The following is a 24,938-nucleotide window of genomic DNA, read 5'->3' as shown; positions in this document are numbered from 1 at the left end:
TGCGATTGGCACGGAGCGCAGGATACGGATGAGAAATATACGCCTGGTGCGAGTGACCCCATAGAGAATCATTTGTCCGTGTCTAATGCGTGCTTTTAGCGCCTCTCACTCGGCCGTATTCCTCGCCAGTGTGACTCCGGCCTTAAAGTTCTTTACCAGTAGTCTATCAGACTGCAGGTCAATGAGTTCAAGCTGAACATTGCTGGGTTATATTCCCAACAATGCAGCTAAAGGGAGAAAAAAACAACTGCATTTCATTCTCAACTGATTTGAAGGCTTGAAATCACTTTGGAAATTCATCATGCAGTGCTCCTAACATGCAGGCGTACATGCGGCTGTGATCAACTGATGGTGTGTCTTCCTTTAGTATTGGCAAGTGGGTAAGAATGTTGTCATCCATTTGTCCTGAAAGAAATTGCAACTTTCTCATGAAAGTCTTCATCAAGTTACACCATTCATTTACAAAAAGGCACTTGCATTGTAGTTTGATATTTAGCTCATTCATTAGTGAATTTACATCAACAGCAAATCCAAAAGCTGTGATCCAGTCAGCATCTGACAGCTCTGTGATATAATGTATTTTCTTGTCACAGAACTCTTGAATCTCTGCTCTGAAATCCCATATTGTTTTAAGCCATTTCCCCAGGCTGAGCCATCGGACAGCTGTGTGGTAGTCTATATCACGATTTTCAGTTTCATGCTCTTCCAAAAGGGCAACAAACTGTGATTCAGCACTCTCGCCCTAATGAAGTTAACAATTTTGATAGTTACGACATCTGTAACATGGTTAATTTTTAGCACTGACTTACACAGCACCTCTTGATGAATAATGCAATGTAAAAATACCCGTTTCTGTTCAGGGTTGATTTTACTCACTGTGTCCAGCATTCATTTCAAAAGCCCTACGTTTTTCCCTGCCAGATTTCAAGAACCATCTGTTGTAACACCTGTTGGTTTGTCCCATTTCAGCCCCAGCTTCTCCAAGCATCCATCCACTTCTGTGAACAAATCACTCCCTGTTGTTGTCCCATTTGTAAAGGTTCATCAGATGCAGTGAAATATACAATATAGCACAACAAAAGAGTAAAAGTGAAGATAAAGACTTATCGATTGAAGATCTTATTGGAGAATGGTTGGAACAGTTCCCGATGGTGTCGTAGTCCGTGAACAAAGTCTTTGGCTCTGTGGTGTAAGAACGAGATGCACTGTCTCCTGACTGTGCTGAAGTATCCTGATCCGTTGCTCTTGGGTCATTGTACTTGGGTCCGTTGAACTTGGGTCCGTTGAACTTGGGATAAAGTCCCTGATGTGGGTTGTTGAAGCGTGATGCAACACGCCGGGAGCATGATATAGTACAGGCCACAGGGATGACAAGGCCTCGTATAGAATCACAATGTCCAGGAAACGTTGGTAAGTATGCTGCACTACTTGTTACGGGTCTCATTCGTGGGGAGGCACTGGGCAGAGGACAAGAGAGGGGAACAATTTTTAAAGAGCTGGTGTCAGTGGCGGTAGTTGAGAAGAGCAAATCAACCTTCATCCTGTTCTGCAGTCGCCTTCCCGCCAAGTCTCTCTCCTTCCTGCGCTCCACTCCTTTTAAGTTCCTCGCACCCCCTTCAGTCAGGTGCTCGAGCTCTTCCCGCCCAGTCAAGTCAGGTACGTCAGGCAAGTCATCCCCCTGCAACAGCGGTGACGGCCCCGATAGTTCCAGCTCCAGAGCGTATTTCTGTCCGATGACGCTTTTCCTGTTCACCCCCTTACACATTCATGGGCCGTATTGCTGCTATCTCTTCAATAAAGTCTTTTGCTAATCCACATACAAAGATGAGCAAATGGGTAGTGTTGCAGATATCGCAGTTTTTATCCAAAGCCAAGGAGAAAAAAGTCAAAATTGCACACTTTGTTTTGCAGCTGAAGCTCCAGATTTTCCGCAAAGTCCTCAATTCTTCTTGTTACGGTTCTTCTGAAGAGGGGTACAATCTCAAATGCCTTTTTTATCAGGGCATATTAGAGCTGCAGAGTCCACCAAGCACTCTTTGATAAACTCGACATCACAAAATAGCTTACTTTTTTTTTGCAAATTTTTGGGTTATCACATAACTGGTTACTGCTCCATCCCTAGATGTGTGAAGCCTTGTAAAAAGTCCTTGTTGGTTTTGCAGCTTGGCTAGCAAACCATCTGATGCCCATGCCCACTCTGCATCACTCAAGTTGCTGTATTTCTTAGCAATTTCGTTATATAGAGGCGATTCAAATTACATTCTTTAAACTACATGGCAAAATGTTCTCCACAAACTAAGCACACAGCTTTACATCTCACTTCAGTTAATAAAAATTTTGTAGTCCAGATCTTGTTAAAAACTACATTCTGTATCATCACCCTTTCTTTTTTCAGCATGAGCTGACATTTTTTAGCTAACGCAGTATCTTGTGGCTTATTTGATCTTCATCAGACAAACTGAAATGGAAAACAATAATGGTGTAAAATTGGTAGTAGCATACATAATTGTCATCCTAGCCATTATCACAGTAATCCTAATTACAGCAGTAATCATCCAGCAGATAACATTCCCCCATTCCATAATAATTTTTATTTCTATATTCCGCAGCATGCCTGGAACTGATCCACAAATATAACCTTTATTTATAATAATAATCTTTATATAGCGCTAACATATTCCGCAGCGCTTTACAGCTTGCACACATTTTCATCGTTGTCCCCAATGGGGCTCACAATCTAAATTCCCTATCAGTATGTCTTTGGAGTGTGGGAGGAAACCCACACAAACACGGGGAGAACATACAAACTCCTTGCAGATGTTGTCCTTGGTGGGATTCGAACCCAGGACTCCAGCGCTGCAAGGCTGCAGTGCTAACCACTGAGCCACCTATGCAGTTTGCATACATTCAGTCAGGTGCTGACTAGACATGTGATGCCTCACTCAATACAAGTGAATTGAGCGAGGCCGGATACATGTAGTCTAAATGTGGTTGAAAGCATATTGTATACTTGGGGTCATGTGTCCGCTTGGCGCCGGCAACAGAGAATACTCACAGTGCGTAGTGCACGTGCTATGAGGATTCACAAGGTCTTGAAGTCACCTGGAGTTTCTGCAGACTTGTAACCAAAAGACTGTACTGGACAACCCCTTTCATGATGTTTTCCAGTTAGAAGTTTCTAGTATTTAACGGCCAGCACTGGATTAAAATAATAAAATCTTACATTAATTAAACAGATATACACCGGCGCTACCAATAGAAAGGGAGGGCTGCTGGTGCCTAGACAGAAACTGTGCTTGTTCTGCCAAAAAAGGGTCAAATAAGTAAATAGAGAAAGGCACCACGCTCACAGGAGGATTCACAGATGATAACGTAAAAGTGAAAGTGAAAGTCCTGCCTTTCACACATAAGCCTATAGTCAAAGCATGCAGGAGATCAAAATCTACCACAGCAAGATACACTGATGAACGGAAAGGACTTATACAAACTTACCCTAGCTCTGCTGAATGAAGGTGCTGTGCTGATCACAGTGAATGATCCACAGAAATGCAGGATAAGCAGGTGAGAAGCTGGGAGGATGAAGTGAATGAGCTGGCTAACTGGGGTGCAAGTAAAAAAGAGAGCTGGGCAGAGCCAGGATAGCTCCGGCCGGTAGCGTCCTGGATGCACAGCTGAGGGGGGCTTCATCACCCTGAAGAAGCACATTTTGCTTTGAAACGCGTAGGTTTTTGGCCCCAGCTAGGCTCCGTAGCCTTAGCCTGTGACGTCACACGCTGTCAGTGCAGGACAGTGTCGGCGCCCCTCAGCTGTGCATCCAGGACGCTACCGGCCGGAGCTATCCTGGCCCTGCCCAGCTCTCTTCTTTACTTGCACCCCAGTTAGCCAGCTCATTCACTTCATCCTCCCAGCTTCTCACCTGCTTATCCTGCATTTCTGTGGATCATTCACTGTGATCAGCACAACACCTTCATTCAGCAGAGCTAGGGTAAGTTTGTATAAGTCCTTTCTGTTCATCAGTGTATCTTGCTGTGGTAGATTTTTATCTCCTGCATGATTTGAGTATTGGGCTTATGTGTGAAAGGCAGGATTTTCACTTTCACTTTTACGTTATCATCTGTGAATCCTCCTGTGAGCGCGGTGCCTTTCTCTATTTACTTATAAAATCTTACATTACTCACCTCAAACCTAGCTCTACCTTTTCACCACTGCTCTGATCTCTACTTCTTGTTTGCAGCAGTAACATCCCAACTACAGCTCACATCATTGCTGCAGTCACAGAGCTCAACTGCTCATGCTGTCTACCTCGAGCAGAGTCACTGAGCTCACTGGCTATGGAGGTGATGTCTGCTGCACTTCTGACATAGTAAGCAGGTTGCGGGATGCAGTGACAGACAGAAGGCAGAGCAAGGGTTAATAACTTTATTTAACTGGGGGTTAACTCCTTGCAGGGAGATTAATGGTTAAACATGGGAATACACAGTTCAATTGCAAGGATATGCAGAGTTAATGAACAAAGGATCGGGTAATGGCAGTTCCTGTGTACACTTAACGTTTCAGAAGTTTCTCTGCTTGAAAGTCAATAGTGCCAACAACAGTTGGGGCGGTGCTGTCCAAGAAGGTCCTGCTGGTAATAGTGGTCTGTCTTCTGGTTGCAGTGGTCGGTGTCCAGTACATTCCTGTTACGAATGGGTCACAGAGGAGGAAAACTAAACAAGCTAAGTCACAGAAAACCAGAGAGGTTGGTAACTATGCAGATTGCAGACCCCTGATCCTAACCACACAACTAGCAGCAGCCATGGAGCGTTCCTACGATGAATCTAGATGCCTCGTCACAGCCGGAGGACTAAATAAGCCTAAAGCAAGAAAAGGGGAAAACTAACTGCCCCAGAGCAGACCCCAAATGAATAGACAACCCCCACACATGTATTGTTGGTGAAACAAGATGAAAACACAAACACAGGCAGGAAAGTAGACTGAGCAAACGATGGGGCACAAACTAACTAGAAAGGACAGGAAAGGAAAGACACTGTCTGCAATATGCCCAAAAAACCCTACAAAAATAATGTCCAACACTTCTGATAACAAAATTAACCCTGAAGTCACTAGACTTCTCCCACTAAATCAGCACTCTGAAATATTCTGAAACAGAGCAAAAAAGAGGCCAATCTAATAAGGGACAAAAAGCAAATTGGCAAATACAGATAAATAAGAGTGGAAACTCAGCACAGCGCCAGCCGGGGCTGGCTGACCACACAAAAAAACTGAATAGACCAGCAAAATCAAGTGTGAACATTAGCAGAAACACTTAGCTTGAGATGACTGGAACAGAACAGAAAACCAAGACCTGAAAAGCCAGAAGGAATCACCAGCACCAGAATAGGGCGTCGGCTGTCTTAAATCCAGTCTGAGATTCCAGGGATCCAATCGTTATCCTCATCATCAGGTGGCAGATCTCTACTAATTAAATGATCCTCGCTACCTCCTGTTACCACCAGAGGGAGCCCGGAAGGAGAACTCACAACTGGTAGACCAGAAAATGAGTTCACAACACATTCCACTGGGCCCCTAGTCCATATACTGATGTTGCCGGAGGAGCATGAGCCACGACACTGTCTGAGCTTGACCTGGCCCAGCAGATATACCCTGGTGAATTGGGGCACAGATGGCAGTCCTGCACCCGATCTCTTTCTGGCAGCATGCACGCAGTACTCACTAGCCCGGAACATTCAACACCTCGCTCCATGGTGACCAACAGGCACACTGCACGTCTCTCCTCACAGTCTCTGTCAGCAGTGGTGCAGAAGCTCGAGCGCGGGCCTGCGCTATATTGATGCTCGAGGGCCAGAGCACTCATGTCCCCCTGCTGCACTCTGTCTCTTCCTGCCAAGTCTCTCTCTAGGCCACCGGGTCTGTCTCTGTCTGCTGCAGTCCGTCGCAGCACTGGCGGTTCCTGTGCGGAGCGCGCTGCTGGCCCTGCTGCTCGCATGCTGACAGCGGGGGCCTCTCTGCAGCTTCTCGTGCTTTCTGCCTTAGCTTCCGGCTGGGTTCTCTCACTAAATATGCCCCCAGCTTCCGGGTCAGCGCACATGTCCTTTTTGCCTTCCCCCGAGAAAGAAGGGACGCAGCTTCAACAGTTCCGGACCTGGTACCGCACAGGTACCCGCAGCCCGGTCTTCCTCCTTACAACATCACCACTGCAGTCAGTAAACAGAGACCATAGCAAAGGCAGCCATGGAATCGGAAAGGGTGCAAAACATCCCATTTTAATATTTTAACATACAGTACAACTGATTATAAGAGGCCAAAAACTTATGATTGGAAAATATCGTTAAATAATAAAGTACACTTACACTTTCTTCACAGGCACCATTCTTCCACTCTGAGCCCAGTGTACCCATGTCATTGTCACATGAAGGCTGCAGTTATCCGCATCCACAAGAGACACTTGCTTGAGAGCAGCTGAATGACTCCGGTGATTTTTTATTCTTTTATTTTATGTAGCTGTTTACTGACATATAGAGAGGGGTTTACCAGTATTTAGGTTATCCACAATGAGCCAGAACTGTTTGGCTGCAGCCTTTACAGTTTTGTTAGAGCAGACATCCACCCTAATTATTAATCAGCTGCAGCCATGTCACATTACCCTCTGCCAACAGCAGTGCCGATATTGCTGAACAGTGTCACTGCTGGAAGGGGAGTAATGACTGTTTACATTTTAACTAGGATCCTAAAATAATTATGGGAACCGGTCATGTCAGATAATATTATTTACCTGCAGATATCTGGTTAATCTGCAGGTAAATAGCTTCAAGCTATGTGCCCACGATCCGGACGTTGCAACACATTGGACGCTGCATCCAAAGTGCTGCTGTCTATTGAACGCAGGTAAATGTGCATGTGTTTGTAACAAGGTAGCACGGGGTGGTAGTCCTGACCGAGTTCACTTAAAGTGACAGTGCATAAGCACTCCAGCCCCTCGCACATAAAACAGACAGGACAGAAGCAACCCCAGGCGATTCACCTCTTCTCCACTGTCATTGCAGCAAAGGCAATTAGGATCCAGGAACGCAGTTATAATCCAACAGGGAAAACTTTATTTTGGAATAAATGAGGTAGGGAAAAGGTAGAAAAAGTAGTTGAAGCAAATCTGATAAAACTTCCTGCTCTTTCCCTATTACTCTTCACCACCATATCAGTTGCAGCAATGGTGGCAGCAACAGTTACATTTACAGTCCTCAGTGACAGTCCACAGAAACAGTCCCCGGTCTGATTTCTGAACATTTAGTCCTTGGCTGGGCAACCTGCAGTCCTGCACCCACTTCATTGCCCGTAGGTCCAGGGCAGCAGTCTCTGTCCCCTCTAGGATCCGGCGATTTCCCAGTCGTTGCTGAGCACCTACCCTGGGCAAGCATGCTAGGGGCACTGACAGGAAGCAGGAGCTTCCTGACACTTTTTCTGGCTTCTAGTCCAGCCCACACCTTAACTCTTTGCTGTCCCTAAGCTAATGCAAAACATATAAACAATTTAAAGGGAACTTCACACAAGACTACATTACAAACATAGCACATCACAGTAAAACATTAAGACACAGGTACTGTCATGCTCTCACTAAATGAAAGGGATTCAAATAGCTTAGCAAGCAGCTAAACCGCTTTACCGGGTCCAATAAGGGAGACTGTAGTTGGTTCTGTGTTTTATTGAACGTAGGTATATAGATGAGGTGAAACTAGGAACAGAAATACATGGAGACAATCAGTGTCGGGTACATAGAAAATTCATATACACACAACGTACATGACTGCACTAACAGCTGAACAAGGAAACTATCTAAGCTGGCCAGTAAGACAGACAGGGATTTATAAAGGGAGCGTGTCACTTACCAGCAATGCTAACACTGGGCGAGAAGATGGATGAGGTGTTTCCAGTATGCAAGCAGATTGAAAATGGAGGACTGGACAGGGAAATTGGGCTGGGCTAGACCATAAGCCCTTGAAAATTTATCCATGATACAGTGGGAGTTGGAGGGAAAATGAAACGAAAGTAGGAAGAGAATAACACTGCCATTTTATTAGTGGAAATTGGGATTGCTCATAATCCAGGGTAACATGGATGAATTTGTAATTGGTGGCTATTTGGCAAGACAAGGAATTAGATTTAGTGAACCATCTAAGCAGGAATGGAATCCACTCCTGCTCAGGAATGTTCTAGTAGTTTTGTTACATAACTCTTAGCTTGTAGGTATTGAAAAGAAGGGAATATTGTGGTAGACTATTTAGACTGCATCTCCTCTATTGAGCACATACAGCATTCCTCTAAGTGGACCAGGTGTTTAATAAATATTATATCTTGAGAGTGCCACCGATAAAAGACAGGGTGAGAGTGTCCATGTTGAAAATGGGGGCTACCAACGAGTGTGAAAAAGAGAGATGCCTGAAACTGTCGGCGAATTTCTACCATGTCTTCCATATACACACCAGGAGAGGATTTGCTCTTACTTCAGCCAGCATTTCAGTATAAGGAAGGTGTAAGTGGACAGGGAGAGCCAGCCTCAGTGTGAGACAGCACTGCAGGCTGTATTGGATGTAGCCGAATGTCCCTCCCAACCAGTCCACCACCACATGGAATAGGGATGCTAGATTATATTGTCTAATATCAGGGAAGTTTATATCTATCGATAGAAGCCTCCTGAAGGAAAGCTGCATTGAAAAGGTTAGTCAAAATGGGTACTATGTCAGAGGATAGAATCTAATAATATTCAGCAAAGAGACCATCAGGGTCCAGGGTCTTACCTTTGGAGGTATCTTTTATAACTTGTCTCACTTTATCTTTTGTTATCATTGAGTCTAACATCCCTTGTTGTTCAGTGGTTAGGGATGGGAGATTAATCAAGCTCAAAAAGGAGTAAATTGCCGGGAGGTTGGTAGGAGAGGTTCTGTATAGATACTCACAATAACCACTGAAAATTTGCCTGATCTCTTCAAGGTCAGTCGTCTGCAAGACCGTTACAGAGTTCTGCAATTTAATAACTGGATTGTAGGTTTGCTTTTTTTTGGTGAGGGTAACTAATAATTTGCCCGTCTTATTTCCCCAGCGGTAAAATTTATTTTGGGTTAATTGGACCTGCCAGTGTGATTGGGAATGTATAGAAGAGTCTAGGAGATGTCTGGCCATAGAATAAGCTTGTTGTGCATCAGGGTATGAGGTCAGGGTGGGCATTGTCTGAGTCTGAAGATGGAAAACGTTGAATTTCTTTGTGTGTTTTCCTCATACATGACAGATAACCGATGGTAAGATCTCTCATAACGGCATTAGAAGTGGCTCAGAGCAAAAGGATATTGTCAGTGTGTTTGTTTTTGTCATCTAGGAAGTCATTCCAGTGTAATTTAAGAAAGGCTTTGGAATCATCTGATTCTGCCAGGTAGGACAGAAACCTTTAATGTCGCATCCGGGAGTTTGGAACCGTTAAAGTCAGGAATAGTGAAATAGAAGCATGATCTGAGATCAGTATTTTATAGATGCAGAAATCATGATGTTGGGTAAATAATGCGGAAATGAGGAAGTAATACGTCACAAGGACTAATGCGTAAAGGAGTGACATGTGTAATCTCTAGCTGCAGAATCCTTCATTTTCCATGGGTCGCATAGTAAAAGCTGTTCCAAGAAGTGTAGGAGGGAAGCGATGGCTACAGAGGTCTGTGGAGAGGGTAAGGAGCAGTCTAAGGTAGGACATTGTACTAAGTTAAAGTCTCCTCCTTCTATTAGGTGGTTAAGCCCAAGTCCCAACAGAATCTGGAAAATTGATGTGTAGAAATAATGTTGATCATGGTTGGGAGCATAGAGATTGACCAAGAAGTATATTTTTTTTATCATTGGTTCCATGGTGCTGTACATGAGAAGTGGTTACATACAAATTACAGATATCACTTACAGTAAACAAACTAACAATCACAGACTGATATAGAGGGGAGAGAGGACTCTGCCCTTTTGGGCTTACATTCTACAGGATGGTGGGGAAGGAGACAGTAGATTGGGGGCTGCAGCAGCTCCAGTGATGGTGAGGCGGCAGCTCCAGTAGTGTTGAGGGGGCAGCGGGGATCATTGCAGGCTGTAGGCTTTCCTGAAGAGATGAATTTTCAGGTTCCATCTGAAGGATCCGAGTGTGGTTGATAGCCGGATGTGTTGGGGCAAAGAATTCCACCACAGAATGGGGGCTATTTGGGAGAAGTCTTGGAGGCAGTTGGGTGAGGAGCGAATAAATGTGGAGGAGAAAAGGAGGTCTTGAGAGGACTGGAGATGACGTGAGGGAAGATATCGGGAGATTAGTTCAGAGATATATGGAGGAGACAGGTTATAGATGGTCTTGTAGGTCAGTATTAGTAATTTGAATTGGATACGCTGAGGGAGTGGGAGCCAGTGAAGAGATTTGCAGAGGGGAGAAGCGGAGGAGTAGCGAGGAGAGAGATGAATTACATAGTAGAAAAAGACAGCAGGATGGCACTCACCGTTCTCTTGAAATGATTCACTTTATTTCATATTAATAAAGCATAAGCATCGGCACGGGAGAAATGCAAAAAGATGGGCGACAGCCGTTTCGTGCACAATGCACTTCAACAGGTCCCAAGTGCATTGTGCACGAAACGGCTGTCATCTGTCTTTTTGCATTTCTCCCGTGCCGATGCCTATGCTTTATTAATATGAACTAAATTGACTAATTTCAAGAGAACGGTGAGTGCCATCCTGCTGTCTTTTTCTACTATGATATTCATGTTTTTCTTCACATGGATAGAGCACCCGTTCAGCAAGGGTTACAGGTGTCACACTGATAGCGGTTATAAGTGGCTTTGCGGGTATTTCTTTCTCATGGACAGTGCCGGATGATTCTTTTTTCTTTGACTGACTAGAGAGATGAATTAGTCGGGCAGCAGAGTTAAGGATGGACTGGAGAGGTGCGAGAGTGTTAGCAGGGAGGCCACAGAAAAGAATGTTGCAGTAGTCGAGATGGGAGATGATGAGGGCATGCACAAGCATTTTAGTAGAGTGAGGGTTGAGGAAGGGACAGATTCTGGAAATATTTTTGAGCTGGAGGTGGCAGGAAGTGGAGTGAGCTTGGATGTGCAGTTTGAAGGACATGGCAGAGTCAAGGGTTACTTCGAGGCAGCAGACCTCCGGTACGGGGTAAAGCGTGATGTCGTCAATTGTTATAGATAGGTCAGGTAAGGAAGATCTGTGAGATGGGGGAAAGATGATCAGTTCAGATTTGTCCACATTCAGTTTGAGGAAGCGGGAGGAGAAGAAGGAGGATATGGCTGATAGTCAGTCCGGGATTTTGGAGAGCAGAGAGCTGAAATCTGGGCCAGAGAGGTAGATATGAGTTTCACTGGCATAAAGGTGGTACTGGAATCCGTGGGACTTTATGAGTTGCTCCAGGCCAAGTTTATAGATTGAGAAGAGCAGGGGGTCCTAGAACAGAGCCTTGGGTGACTCTAACAGAGAGAGGGTGGGATGAGGAGGTAGTGTGGGAGTGGGAGATGCTGAATGTGTGGATAGGGCAAGGTCTTTGATGCCGAAGGAAGAGAGGATCTGTAGTAGGAGGCAGTGGTCAACTGTGTCGAAGGTAGAGGACAGGTATAGAAGGAGGAGTATAGGGTATTGTCCGTCCACTTTGGCTGTAAGTAGGTCGTTAGTAATTTTGGTCAGGGCTGTCTCAGTGGAGTGATGGGGGCGGAAACCAGATTGTAGATTGTCAAAGAGCAGGTTAGATGAGAGATGAGAGGAAAGTTCAGAGTGGACATGCTGCTCCAGGAGTTTGGAAGAGAATGGAAGCGGCGATAGCTGGACATAGCGGTTGGGTCGAGGGTTTGCTTTTTGAGGATAGGCTTGATTGTAGCATGTTTGAAAGCAGAAGGGAAAGTTCGGGAAATTAGTGATAGGTTGAAGAGGTGGGTTAGAGATGGGATAAGAGTGGTGGCGAGGTTGGGGAGGAGATGGGATGGGATGGGGTCAAGTGCACAGGTGGTGAGGTGTGATTTGGAGAGAAGATGAGCAAGCTCCCCTTCTGTGATGTTGGATAAGGAGGTTATGAAGTTTGGGCATTGGTCTGGTATAAAAAGGGGTTGTGGTGGTTGAATAATAAAGACTTGCCATGTTTGGTCTATCTTGTTTTTGAAGTGCATGGCGAAGTCCTCAGCAGAGATTAGGGAAGTTGGAGGGGGCAGTGGTGGGCAGAGGAGGGAATTAAAAGTATTGAACAACTGTCTAGGGTTGTGGGATAAGGAAGATACAAGGGATGTAAAGTAGGCCTGTTTAGCATAGGTGAGAGCTGAATTGAATGCAAGTGTTGCTTGTTTGAGTGCAGTGAAGTCGTCTTGGGAATGTATTTTCTTCCAGCGCCATTCAGCAATTCTGGATGCTTGCCGAAGCTTTTTAGTGGTGTTATTGTGCCAGGGTTGTCTATTGATTCGTCGCACTCTGTTATGCATGGCAGGGGCGACTGAGTCAATAGCTGATGCAAGAGTTGCATTGTAGAAACTAGTGGCAGTGTTTGTGTCATGGAGTGAGGATTTGGAGGACAGTGGTAGGATAGAGTCAGAGAATGTGTGAATGTCTAGATGTGCAAGGTTTCTGCAGGGGTGTGCGTGTTGCTGGGTCTCTTCATAGGGGTTCAATGGGATTTAGATCCAGACTCATTGCTGTCCACTTGAGAACTCTACAGTGCTTTGTTTCCATCCATTTCTGGGTGCTTCTTGAAGTACATTTTGGGTCATTTTCCTGCTGGACAATGACCTAGGACGCAAAGTCAGCTTTTTGAAACTGGGCACAATATTGTGACCCAAAATCCATTGGTAATCTACATATTTCATGAGGTCTTGCACGCATGCAAGGAACTCAGTACCAGAGGCTGCAATACAACCCCAAAATATCTTTGAACCTCCATTGAGCCTCCACAATATTTGACTGTAGGCACTGTATTCTTTTCTTTCTAGTCCTCATTCCAATTTCATAATATCTTTGGAACTTGATTGGGGCTTATCCACTAGTTGAACTATCCTACATTGCAACCTATCATCATTTTTTCTCTTCCCCCACATAAATTGAGATAAACTACCGTGCTATGGGTTGTAAACATCTTGATTATGTTGCACACTGAGGACAAAATATTATCAAGATCTCTGGATTTGGACCTGTTGATATTTTTCAACAATTTTAGTTCCCAAGACCTCAGACAGTTGTCTTCTCTTTTTGTTCTCCTTGTTTATTGTGGCACACACAGACACAAAATGTAAAGATTGAGTCACCTTCTTCCTTTTTTATTTGGTTCAGGTGTGATTTTCATATTGCCTAGACCTGCTACTTGCCACAGATGAGTTTGACTGAGAATCACATGATTGAAACAAAGTGGTTTACAATTTTGGAAAGGTGCCAACAATTTTATCTGGCCCTTTTTTGTTTTGTGTGAAAATATGTCCAATTTGCCTTTTTTCTGTTTTTTTGTGTTGTTTCATTAAACACAAAATAAATAAACATGTGCATAAATGCAATACTTTATTTTCCTGCACAGTTTCAAGGGTGCTGTCATGCTACTGGGTTTGAACCCTTGAGCCTGTGTTTTGTGGTTGGCTTCTCTGTCCCTTTAGCCACAGCAGACACACCTTTCTCTGGGTGTATAAGTTCTGCTATTCTGGATACAGTCTGCTTAGTGTAACACTGGTGTTTTCATTTGTCTTTCCACTGCTGGCATTTTCTGCTGGAGATATTTTCATTTGGATGTTTAGCCATACTGCTATAGTTTAAAATCAGTCATTGTATTTCCAGCTAGGGTTTCTGTCTTTGCTGATTCTGTTCTTTGCTCTGCATCTAGCTTCTGTTTCTTGTTAGGAAATACATTGCATATTTTTTAACACTACCTGCTTTATTTATTTTGTATTTTGTGGGTTATTATACTCACTCTGGGATCTTTTCTTTTTTTCAGCACACTTTACCTTTTGCAGATAATTCACACTTTACTCTGCCCTCTGGTTCTTGAGGAGGAATGTGATGTGCTCAATATCCTTTTTTGGCAGCATAGGTCCAAGTTGCCATCTTCTAGTCTATAGTTAGGGCAATCTCTGCTCAGTCAGGAACCACTAGGGACTGCGGGGTCAGGATCTCTAGCTTGTACAGGAACTGGAAGGGTCAGTTGGAGTATTTAGATTTACCTTTTATTCTGAGTGAGTTGCTTCTCTATCATAACAGGTGCCAACATTTTCTGCCTTGTCTGTATGTCTGTGTTAGGGTCGGCGGAACGCACCAGATATAAATAATTGGAGGCGCGTTCGCCGCCCGGGGTCCACCGTGCGGTAGGTGACAAGACCGCTGCTGGACAATGGCAGATACGCTAGGAGTGCGATACAGCGCTCGGGTTATCGTCACCCGAGAGCCTGAGGGCGGACTCTGTTGAGTCAAAGAGACGCCTGAATATACAATAGACGTGAAGGCAGAACCTGTTAGCTGCACAGGTCAGCCGACGTGTGGCGTCGCAGCCGCGAACACCAAAAGCTGCTGCTACTGCAGCGCGGCCGTAACTGAAGCCGCTAAGCGACGGTGCCGGAGGAGCCGGGCGCCGACGGACGCTAGTGTAGGTGAGGAAGGCTCAGTGGCGTGTAGCTTGCCACAATCTGGAGCTGACTAACCCAACATACTGTCACCATTCGTAATATCCAAGGGAAGGGGTTTCATAATAAGTCAGTCACCAGTCCATGCATCCATCACCATACACACACAGCATAATATGCTACACTAGCGCATGGCCGAGCCGCCATGCAGGCTTTTTATAGCCATGTGCTTCCGGGACCTTCCAGTACTATAGGAAGGACCAATCAGATCCGACATAGGACCTTCACATGTGACCCCTGCTCTCCACTGAGAGGACAAGTTGCGGGCATGCCCAGTCGCACGGCGCGAGGACTTAGCCTCTAGAGCAGTTCCCTGCAAAGCAGGTTGCGTTATCATTGCTGCACCAGAGGTGGCAGCAACATCCAGGCTCACAGAACAAGTCTGCGCGGAATGCCTGGTTCGCCGAGATTGCTGAGCAGGAGTCTGAGCGGTCGGAGGAGAATGAGAGACCGCAGGATGTCTGGCTCTGGATTCCCGCTGTGCAGTGCCAGGAATCTGACGCCTAACAGTCTGTCTCTGAAACACTGTGGCGTTTCAGAAAAAAACATGCTTTTAATAGCTGCCGGCAGCTTCTCCCCGCCCACTGACAGTGACTGACATTCTCTGCCTTTACGTACACACGGACAGAGACTTGTCAGTCACAGTCCACTGGCGGTTAGAAACCGATGGGAAATCAACTATCCAACTATTGTGCAGCACCGTTCGAGATCCGGCAGCTATAAAACATGTTCTCTGAAATGCTGAAGCGATTCACAGACAAACATATGTTGCTGGGATACTGCAGAAGATATACACTCACTGGCCACTTTATTAGGTACACCATGCTAGTAAGGGGTTGGACCCCCTTTTGCCTTCAGAACTGCCTCAATTCTTCGTGGCAGAGATTCAACAAGGTGCTGGAAGCATTCCTCAGTGATTTTGGACCATATTGACATGATGGCATCACACAGTTGGCGCAGATTTGTCGGCTGCACATCCCTGATGCGAATCTCCCGTTCCACCACATCCCAAAGATGCTCTATTGGATTGAGATCTGGTGACTGAGGAGGCCATTTGAGTACAGTAAACTCATTGTCATGTTCAAGAAACCAATCTGAGATGATTCGAGCTTTATGACATGGCGCATTATCCTGCTGAAAGTAGCCATCAGATGTTGGGTACATTGTGGTCATAAAGGGATGGACATGGTCAGCAACAATACTCAGGTAGGCTGTGGCGTTGCAACGATGCTCAATTGGTACCAAGGGGCCCAAAGAGTGCCCAGAAAAAATTCCCCACACCATGACACCACCACCACCAGCCTGAACCGTTGATACAAGGCAGGATGGATCCATGCTTTCATGTTGTTTACGCCAAATTCTGACCCTACCATCCGAATGTCGCAGCAGAAATCGAGACTCATCAGACCAGGCAACGTTTTTCCAATCTTCTACTGTCCAATTTCGATGAGCTTGTGCAAATTGTAGCCTCAGTTTCCTGTTCTTAGCTGAGAGGAGTGGTACCCAGTGTGGTCTTCTGCTGCTGTAGCCCATCTGCCTCAAAGTTCGACGCACTGTGCGTTCAGAGATGCTCTTCTGCCTACCTTGGTTGTAACGGGTGGCAATTTGAGTCACTGTTGCCTTTCTATCAGCTCGAACCAGTCTGCCCATTCTCCTCTGACCTCTGGCATCAACATGGCATTTCCGGCCACAGAACTGCCGCTCACTGGATTTTTTTTCTTTTTCGGACCATTCTCTGTAAACCCTAGAGATGGTTGTGCGTGAAAATCCCAGTAGATCAGCAGTTTCTGAAATTCTCAGACCAGCCCTTCTGGCACCAACAATCATGCCACGTTCAAAGGCACTCAAATCACCTTTCTTCCCCATACTGATGCTCGGTTTGAACTGCAGGAGATTGTCTTGACCATGTCTACATGCCTAAATGCACTGAGTTGCCGCCATGTGATTGGCTGATTAGAAATTAAGTCTTAACACACAGTTGGACAGGTGTACCTAATAAAGTGGCCAGTGAGTGTATATCAGACCTGATGAGGCTAAAGTCTTGTGACAAATCTGATTTAAATCTCTGATTCCAATGCAAAATCTCTAAGAAGGTCTACAGCTAGCATGTGCCATGTATATAATAGTGGCAGTGCTGAGTTGATCCAGTGGTCATTGATATGGATCAATGACTATGGAATCTTTTGACCCAGGTGAGGTTCTCATTTCGATTTTTGCCATGTGATCATCTCTTTTCCATGAAATACTGCTTATTCATTTCAAAACAATGACAATATTCCTGTTTAATAATATTTTAATATGAGATTTGTTATCATTTGCATTTTTACAATGAACTGTTTATTTTACATGTACAGTAATACCTTTATTTCCCCATCTACTTGTCATTTATTTTATGCACAGTCAGACAACAATTTTTATCACATCAACACTGAACGAGCACCAGTGTCAATGAAGCATTTGGTGAATGCACAGAATTAATCTCAATAAGCTGAACATCCTCACATAAATATTTCAGTGTCAGTTTTTGCATTATTGCATTTTTGCTGCATTTGTAGATTTTTAAATCTTGTGGAACATGGGACATTGTAGGGATGAGCTCTACATTTAGATATAAATACAGAAGATAAAATGCAATGTCCGAAGTTCTCCAAGAAATACAAATGCTACTTTTTATATGTTACTATATCTGTTTATTCACTCAAACACCCCTGAAGCAAATTATTTATATTATAGACAGTGGTCTGATGATTTTCTGTTCATTTGAATAGCTGCCCAGATACTTCTATATGATCCAGTAGCTTGACTGTTGAAATTCATGAGGGTTTCTGCGACTGATATTTTTGACCTTAGGACATCAGACATACAGCATCACCAATCAGCTGATTGTAATGGCTGTGGTGCACTCCTACACGCGACAACTCCCTTTTATTGTTTATCAGGTTCAGAGGCCATACATTTGATAGTAGTTGTGACTGATATTGCATCTAATAACAAAAGACTGACTATCACTTCCAAACAAGCCTGGTGTGTACAAGTGCAAACTAAGAGTAACCATCTCAATATATGAAATTTGAATAGCATTACTGCTCTAGATAATAAGAAAAAATGAAGATGCTTAGCACATAATTTGGCCAATTCATGAGTGCCCGACATCCAACGACAAGGCGATCTCCAGTTGCCGGGAATCTATCTAATGAGAATCCTATCATAGGCTGAAGCTTGTATTTATGGGTAGGTAGGTCTCTGGACAGTTAAAATCATCACAGGCAAGTGGGTGTAGTGCTCAGTCAGAAATCCAGTATACAAATAACAAAAGATTGACGGTCAATTCCAAAGAGAAAAACTGGTGTTTACAGATGCAAACTAAGATTAGCCATGTCTATACATAACAAACAGATAAAGTTGCACTCTGTAGTGCTATAGCATGTAAACATGAAATATTCAAAATTTGAATTACATTACTGTTCCTAGATTATAAGAAAAAATTGAGATGCTTAGCACATAATTTTGCCAATTCATGCATGCCCAGCAGCCAACGACAAGGCAATGCTCATGCATTGCAATACTTTATAAAGTAATCAAACTGCAAAAAGTTAAGGTCCCATAGAGGGACTATATAAAAAAGTAAAAGAAAAAAACTAAAAATATTTTTAAAAAGTTAAAAAAATGCCAAAATAAATGATATATTGTGCCTATAAATAGAAAAATACACATGTTTGGTATCGCCGCAACTGGAATGAGACAACCAATAAAACTGTCCCACTAGTTAACCCCTTCAGTGAACATTGTAAAAAATAAATAAAAAACTAGGCAAAAAACTATGCTTTTACATCAAACCGTTGAACAAAAAGTGGAATAAAATGAGTTCAAAGAGACATATGTAAATAAAAATTGTATCACTTAAAATGTCATCTTGTCCTTCAAAAAAACAAGCAGCCCTACAGCCTTATCCGGGGAAAAATAAAAAAAAGATACAGCTCTCAGAATAAAGCAATTAATACATTTTCTATAAATAGTTTTTATTGTGTAAAAGTGCCAAAACATAAGAAAATTATATAAATGTGGCATTGCTGTAATCATAGTGACTTGAAGAATAAATCTGCTTTATCAATTTTACCACACACAAAACCCCAAAAAACAATTTCTGAATTGCTGTATTTTGTTAAGAATAGAAAGCAATCAAAAAATGTTATGTGCCTGAAAATGGTACCAATCAAAACAACAACTTGTCCAGCAAAAATCAAGCCCTAACATGACTCTGTAGGCATAAATATGGAAAAATTATAGCTCACAAAATATGGCAATGCAAAAACTTGTTTTTGCAAAAAAAAAGCATCTTTTAGTGTCAACAGCAGCCAAACATAAACCTTCTGTTGATTTGTTCATTCTGCCTCCCAAAGATCGTAGGATGGCTTGGCTGACATTTATCCTTCGCTCTGCGCTGAGGATTTACACCGGGGGATTCCATGTAAATCTCTGAAATATGTGATTCAGATGGAACTCCTGGTGGAAGATTCCCTATAGTGAGGCAGATGAAGGCACTGTGGATGCCATCTGGCCTATGATCTGGCGGTGTCCTTCCTTTTAGGCGTGCATAAGGCTATGTGCCCACAATGCGCTTTTGAAGCGTTTTTTTCCTGAGCAGAAATGCATACCCTTGCCAGGAAAGGCGCATGCAGTTTTTTACATGTTTTTTTTCGCGATTTTGATGCGTTTTTCATGCGTTTTTCAATGCGTTTTTTAATGTGTTTTTTTAAGCGTTTTTTGACTCCAAATAAAGTTGTTTATAAAAAAAAAACCTACTATGAGGTCATTTCCTTTTCCAACCCCTTTTCTCCATTTTGATTTCGGGCTGTTTTCAAAATGCCTCACGTGCAGGACCAGTGGAGTCTGAGCGAAGAAAACTTGCGGATTTTGCTGCTGACTTTGTTACTGAATCTGCTACACCTACACCACAACGAACAGGTAACATAATGTCATGCGATTTTTTGATCTGTTTAATATTTTATTAAATATTTTATGTATTTTTGACTAAAGTCTATATTCTCTCATAGGAGCGCTCTAGGAGGAAGAGGAGGAGGAGGAGGAGGAGAAAAAGAATGTGGGTGCACCCGATAGTTCAAGAGCGGGCGGCAAAGGACCACTTCCATCTCCTTTACCAGGATATACGGAGGTAAGATATATAATGGAAAATAGGTCTATTGGTAGCCGTGTGAACCTAATGGATACTTCTGTTTATTTTTTGTTCTTATGTCACATTTTCATCTGTGTGCTTAATCGTAATTTTTTTTTTTTGCAGTCATCCTGAAAAATTCATAAAGTTCTGCAGGATCCCAATTGAAGCATTCGATCGCCTACTCGGCCTTCTTTCTCCAGCTTTAGATTATGAGCACACGGTCATGCGACGAGCCATCTCTGCTGCGGAAAGGCTGCTCATCACCTTGCGGTAAGTTTTTTTTTTGTTTTGGTAACACATTTGGCCCCCAAAAGACTGACACACTGCCCCCAATACTGCTGCCAGCCACTGGCCCCCATACTGCTGTCAGTCACTGCCCTTTCCACTGCCCCCATACTGCTGCCAGCCACTGCCCTTTCCACTGCCCCCATACTGCTGCCAGCCACTGCCCCAATACTGCTGCCAGCCACTGCCCTTTCCACTGCCCCAATACTGCTGCCTGCCACTGCCCTTTCCACTGCCCCAATACTGCTGCCAGCCACTGTCCCCAATACTGCTGCCAACCACTGCCCTTTCCTCTGCCCCCATACTTCTGCCAGCCACTGCCCCTAATACTGCTGCCAGCCACTGCCCTTTCCACTGCCCCAATAGTGCTGCCAGCCACTGCCCCCATACTGCTGCCAGCCACTGCCCTTTCCACTGCCTCCAATACTGCTGCCAGCCACTGCCCCATACAGCTGCCAGCCACTGCCCTTTCCACTGCCCCATACTGCTGCCAGCCACTGCCCTTTCCACTGCTCCATACTGCTGCCAGCCACTGCCCCCAATACTGCTGCCAGCCACTGCCATTTCCACTGCCCCCAATTCTGCTGCCAGCCACTGCCCCCATACTGCTGCCAGCCACTGCCCTTTCCACTGCCCCAATACTGCTGCCAGCCACTGCCCCAATACTGCTGCCAGCCACTGCCCTTTCCACTGCCCCCAATACTGCTGCCAGCCACTGCCCTTTCCACTGCCCCAATATTGCTGCCAGCCACTGCCCCCATACTGCTGCCAGCCACTGCCATTTCCACTGCCCCCAATACTGCTGCCAGCCACTGCCCCAAATACTGCTGCCAGCCACTACCCTTTCTACTGCCACCATACTGCTGCCAGCCACTGCCCCCAATACTGCTGCCAGCCACTGCCCTTTCCACTGCCCCAATACTGCTGCCAGCCACTGCCCATTCCACTGCCCCATACTGCTGCCAGCCACTGCCCTTTCTACTGCCCCCATACTGCTGCCAGCCACTGCCCCCATACTGCTGCCAGGCACAGCCCTTTCCACTGCCCCCATACTGCTGCCAGCAATGTGCTATTTATGCATGGCCTTTTTTTTGCTTATCAAAGTTTTTTTTCAGGTTTTTGGCCACAGGAGAGAGCTACACATCACTGCACCTCCAATTTAGGGTTGGTGAAACCACTATCTCTAGAATTGTGAGGTGCACATGTGCCGTCATCTGGCAGAAGTTGCAGCCCATGGTGATGCCTTCCCCAACCGAGGAGACTTGGCTGCAGGTTGCAGCAGGCTTTCAGTCTGTGGTCAATTTCCCAAACAGCATAGGTGCTGTCGATGGCAAACATGTGAGAGTGCTGAAGCCACCACAATCAGGATCACGCTTTTTTAATTATAAGAACTATTTTTCGGTAGTCCTGATGTCAGGGGCTGATGCACACTGCAAATTTGTTGCCATTGACGTTGCTGCTTATGGCAGTACTGGGGATTCTCGGGTGTTGCAAGCATCACAGTTTGGACTGCAAATTCTTCGAGATGGTGGAACGCTCCCAGCCCCAAGACCTTTGCCAGGTTCCACACATCCAGTACCCTTTGTGATGGTATTGGATGAGGCGTTTCCCTTAAAGACCAACCTGCTGCGCCCATACCCACGAAGGGCACTGGATGACCGGCGGAGAGTTTTTAATTATCGGCTGAGTCGTGCACGCAGATATGTGGAATGCACCTTCGGGATCATGTGTAGTCAGTGGCGGATCTTTCACACAGTCATCCAGTTGGATACGCAGACCGCTGACACAGTCATTAAGGCATGCTGTGTACTCCACAACTACGCTCGAGAATATCCCACCGACGTAGATGAGGAGTCACAGCTGTCTGAATTAAATGCTGTTTCAAATTTGGGTCAAGGAACGGTATTCAACTCAGGTGTGCGTGTGCGAGAAACCTTCACTGACTACTTCATGAGTCCTGAAGGTGCCGTGCACTGGCAATACTCCTGTGCCGGTGTTGAGCAGCCAGGACAGCAGAGAAGATCTGAAGTCTAACTACAAGCAAGCAAGGTCCGTTGTTCTCTAATAAATGTGAAAATACAAAAAAAGTTAATAAAAATTAACTTTGTTTGCAAAATAAAATCTGTTCTCCATTATTATTATTCAATAATAGCGGTTGTTGGTATGGGCAGTTATTGGGGGATGTTGGAAGACATTATGCATAGTGTGGTTAATTTTTGAAATGTCAGCAGCTCCGGTTTGCACTGAGGCACTTGAGCTTTATGCTGTAATGAAGATATATTTAATATATTTATTATACTGATTGCCTACCCACCTTAAGGCCCAGTTTACATACTTGCTTGCTTGTCCGTTCCCCAAATTGATTCTTGTTTTGTCCTTTGTGCTGTTATGGTAATCTGTATTTTATGTTATTTTTTTCATTAAATAAAAATTTATTTTATAACCAATTTTGTTGTTTTTTTTTTTAATATATATCAAAACTCTACCCCTCGGAGGTGAGCTTCCACTTGGAGGTTTGAGCGACTTCATAAAGCGATCTGTTACAGACCTCCATCCTTTCTTTACATCTTCCACTGAAATGAAACAATAAAAAAAAGGTTTTTGAAAATGCAATCATTAAAAAAACTGGACAAAGTCAATGTATGCAATACATACTAATTATTTTTTGTCCAGCTGAAGACAGATGAGGCCACTGAGGATAAAGTTCCTTCACAATAGCCGGCCATACATCCCGTTTGGAACCCTTGTATTCCTCACATGAGCTGTCCCATACGGCCGGATGTTTTTCAATCTACAATAAAGTTAAGGTGTTTTTTTGAAATTATTGTGTAGTCAACAATATGAAGATTATAACAATATCTACTTTTTCACACATCAATTAATATATTAATTATTAATATATCCACACGGCAACACACTTTCAAAACCAATATATAGATATGTATGAATCCATGTACACATGTGCACACACACACAATCACCCCAACACGGCTCTTTCAGTCTACTCTCTGTTACGATGATGATTACCCTAACCCTAATTCCAACCCTAACCCTAATCCCAACCCTAACCCTAATCCCAACCCTAACCTAATATATATATTTATATATATATATATATATATATATATACACACACACACATACACTTATATACCCCATTTTCAACCCCTCCTCCCTTTTAATTTTTCTTTTTCTGGCAGGGGGGGTAAAAATGTGGAATAAATATATATATATATTTTTATTTTTTTTTCCGGGTGGGGGGGTTAAAAATGGGGAATAAATATATATATATATATTTTTTTGGGGGGCGGGGGGGTTAAAAATGGGGAATAAATAATAAATATATATATATTTTATTTTTTTTTCAGGACGGGGGTTAAAAATGGGGAATAAATATATATATATATATTTTAATTTTTTTTCGGGAAGGGGGTTAAAAATGGGGAATAAATATATACTTTTTTATTTATTTTTTTTTCGGACGGGGGGTTAAAAATGGGGAATAATTATATATATTTTTTTTAATTTTTTTTCGTGCAGGGGGATAAAAATGGGGAATAAATATTTATATATTTTTCTTGGGCACGGGGGTTAAAAATGGGGAATAAATATATATATATTTTTTTTTCTTTTCGGGCGGAGTTAAAAATGGGGAATAAATATATATATATATTTTTTTTTTTTTCGGGCGGGGGGGTTGAAAATGGGGAATAAATATTTTTTTTTTCCAGTGGGGGGGTTAAAAATGGGGAATAAATATATATATATTTTTTTTTTTGGGGGGGCGGGGATGGTTAAAAGTGGGGAATAAATATATATATATTTTTTTTATTTTTTTTCGGGTGGGGGGGTTAAAAATGAGGAATAAATATATATATATATATTTCTTAATTTTTTTTCGGGCAGGGGGGTTAAAAATGGGGAATAAATATATATATAATTTTTTTTGTTTTTAATTTTTTATTTAGAGATTTATTTTTTGGGAGGGGGGGTTACAAGAAACCACTCACTTTAACTTTAAAAAAAATTAATGAAATAAACACAACAATTTTGTGGAAAATTTTTTATTTTTTTTAAACAATACAAAAAAAAATGACGTCATGCTGGCAGCCCTGCGCAGGCGCCCTGGCTCACCTGAGATGAACTAATTGGCGTGGGAAAAATTCCCATGCTCATGAATTCACCTCAGGTGAACCTGGGAGTCCGCGCATGCGCACTTCGCACCACCCGAGTTCACCCAAGCAGCGCGAGCTGCCTTCGGGTGAACTCGGTATACAATGAACCGGGGCGCTTTATGGCCCCGTTCATTGTAGTGGCGTCGGTGGTTTAGAGCGGCCACATGTTATGTGGCCGCTCTAAACTTTAGATCTTCGTGGGACACTTGTTTTTATGGGATGCTGTGGAGGGTAGGTATTTTTGTGGTTTGCTTTTTTATAATTTTATTTAGGTGGAACATGGTCTTCGGGGAATTAGCTGTGTAGGTGAGTATGGGTTTTTTATTTTATTTTTTTTTAAGGTGGCGATGTCGGGGACATGTAATTATAATTTTTTTCCACAGGTAACCACTGGCCACCAAGGAAAAAAAAATATTGGACACATTTTATAATTTTGAAAAAAAATTATGAAAAAAATAAATTTAACAGAAGGGGGCCATAATAAATATTACATATATAAGGGGCCATAATAAATATTATTGTATATATAAGGGGCCATAATAAATATTATTATATATATAAGGGGCCATGAAAAATATTATTATTATATATATATTTATTTTGCTATATAAGGGGGGTTATTTTATGGATGGACGGGGGGGCGGGGTAACC

General features: G+C 43.5%; 1 pseudogene; it reads right to left on the bottom strand.

Annotated features, from left to right (window-relative positions):
- Positions 1-283: 283 nt before the first annotated feature.
- On the bottom strand, positions 284-924 carry LOC141047475 (general transcription factor II-I repeat domain-containing protein 2A-like; annotated as a pseudogene).
- Positions 925-24,938: the final 24,014 nt, after the last annotated feature.

This window comes from Dendrobates tinctorius, unplaced genomic scaffold, assembly GCF_039654945.1.
Source record: "Dendrobates tinctorius isolate UK_male_01 unplaced genomic scaffold, ASM3965494v1 ptg000127l, whole genome shotgun sequence".
NCBI classification, from domain to species: Eukaryota; Metazoa; Chordata; class Amphibia; order Anura; family Dendrobatidae; genus Dendrobates; species Dendrobates tinctorius.
This window is presented reverse-complemented; position numbering and strand designations above follow the sequence as displayed.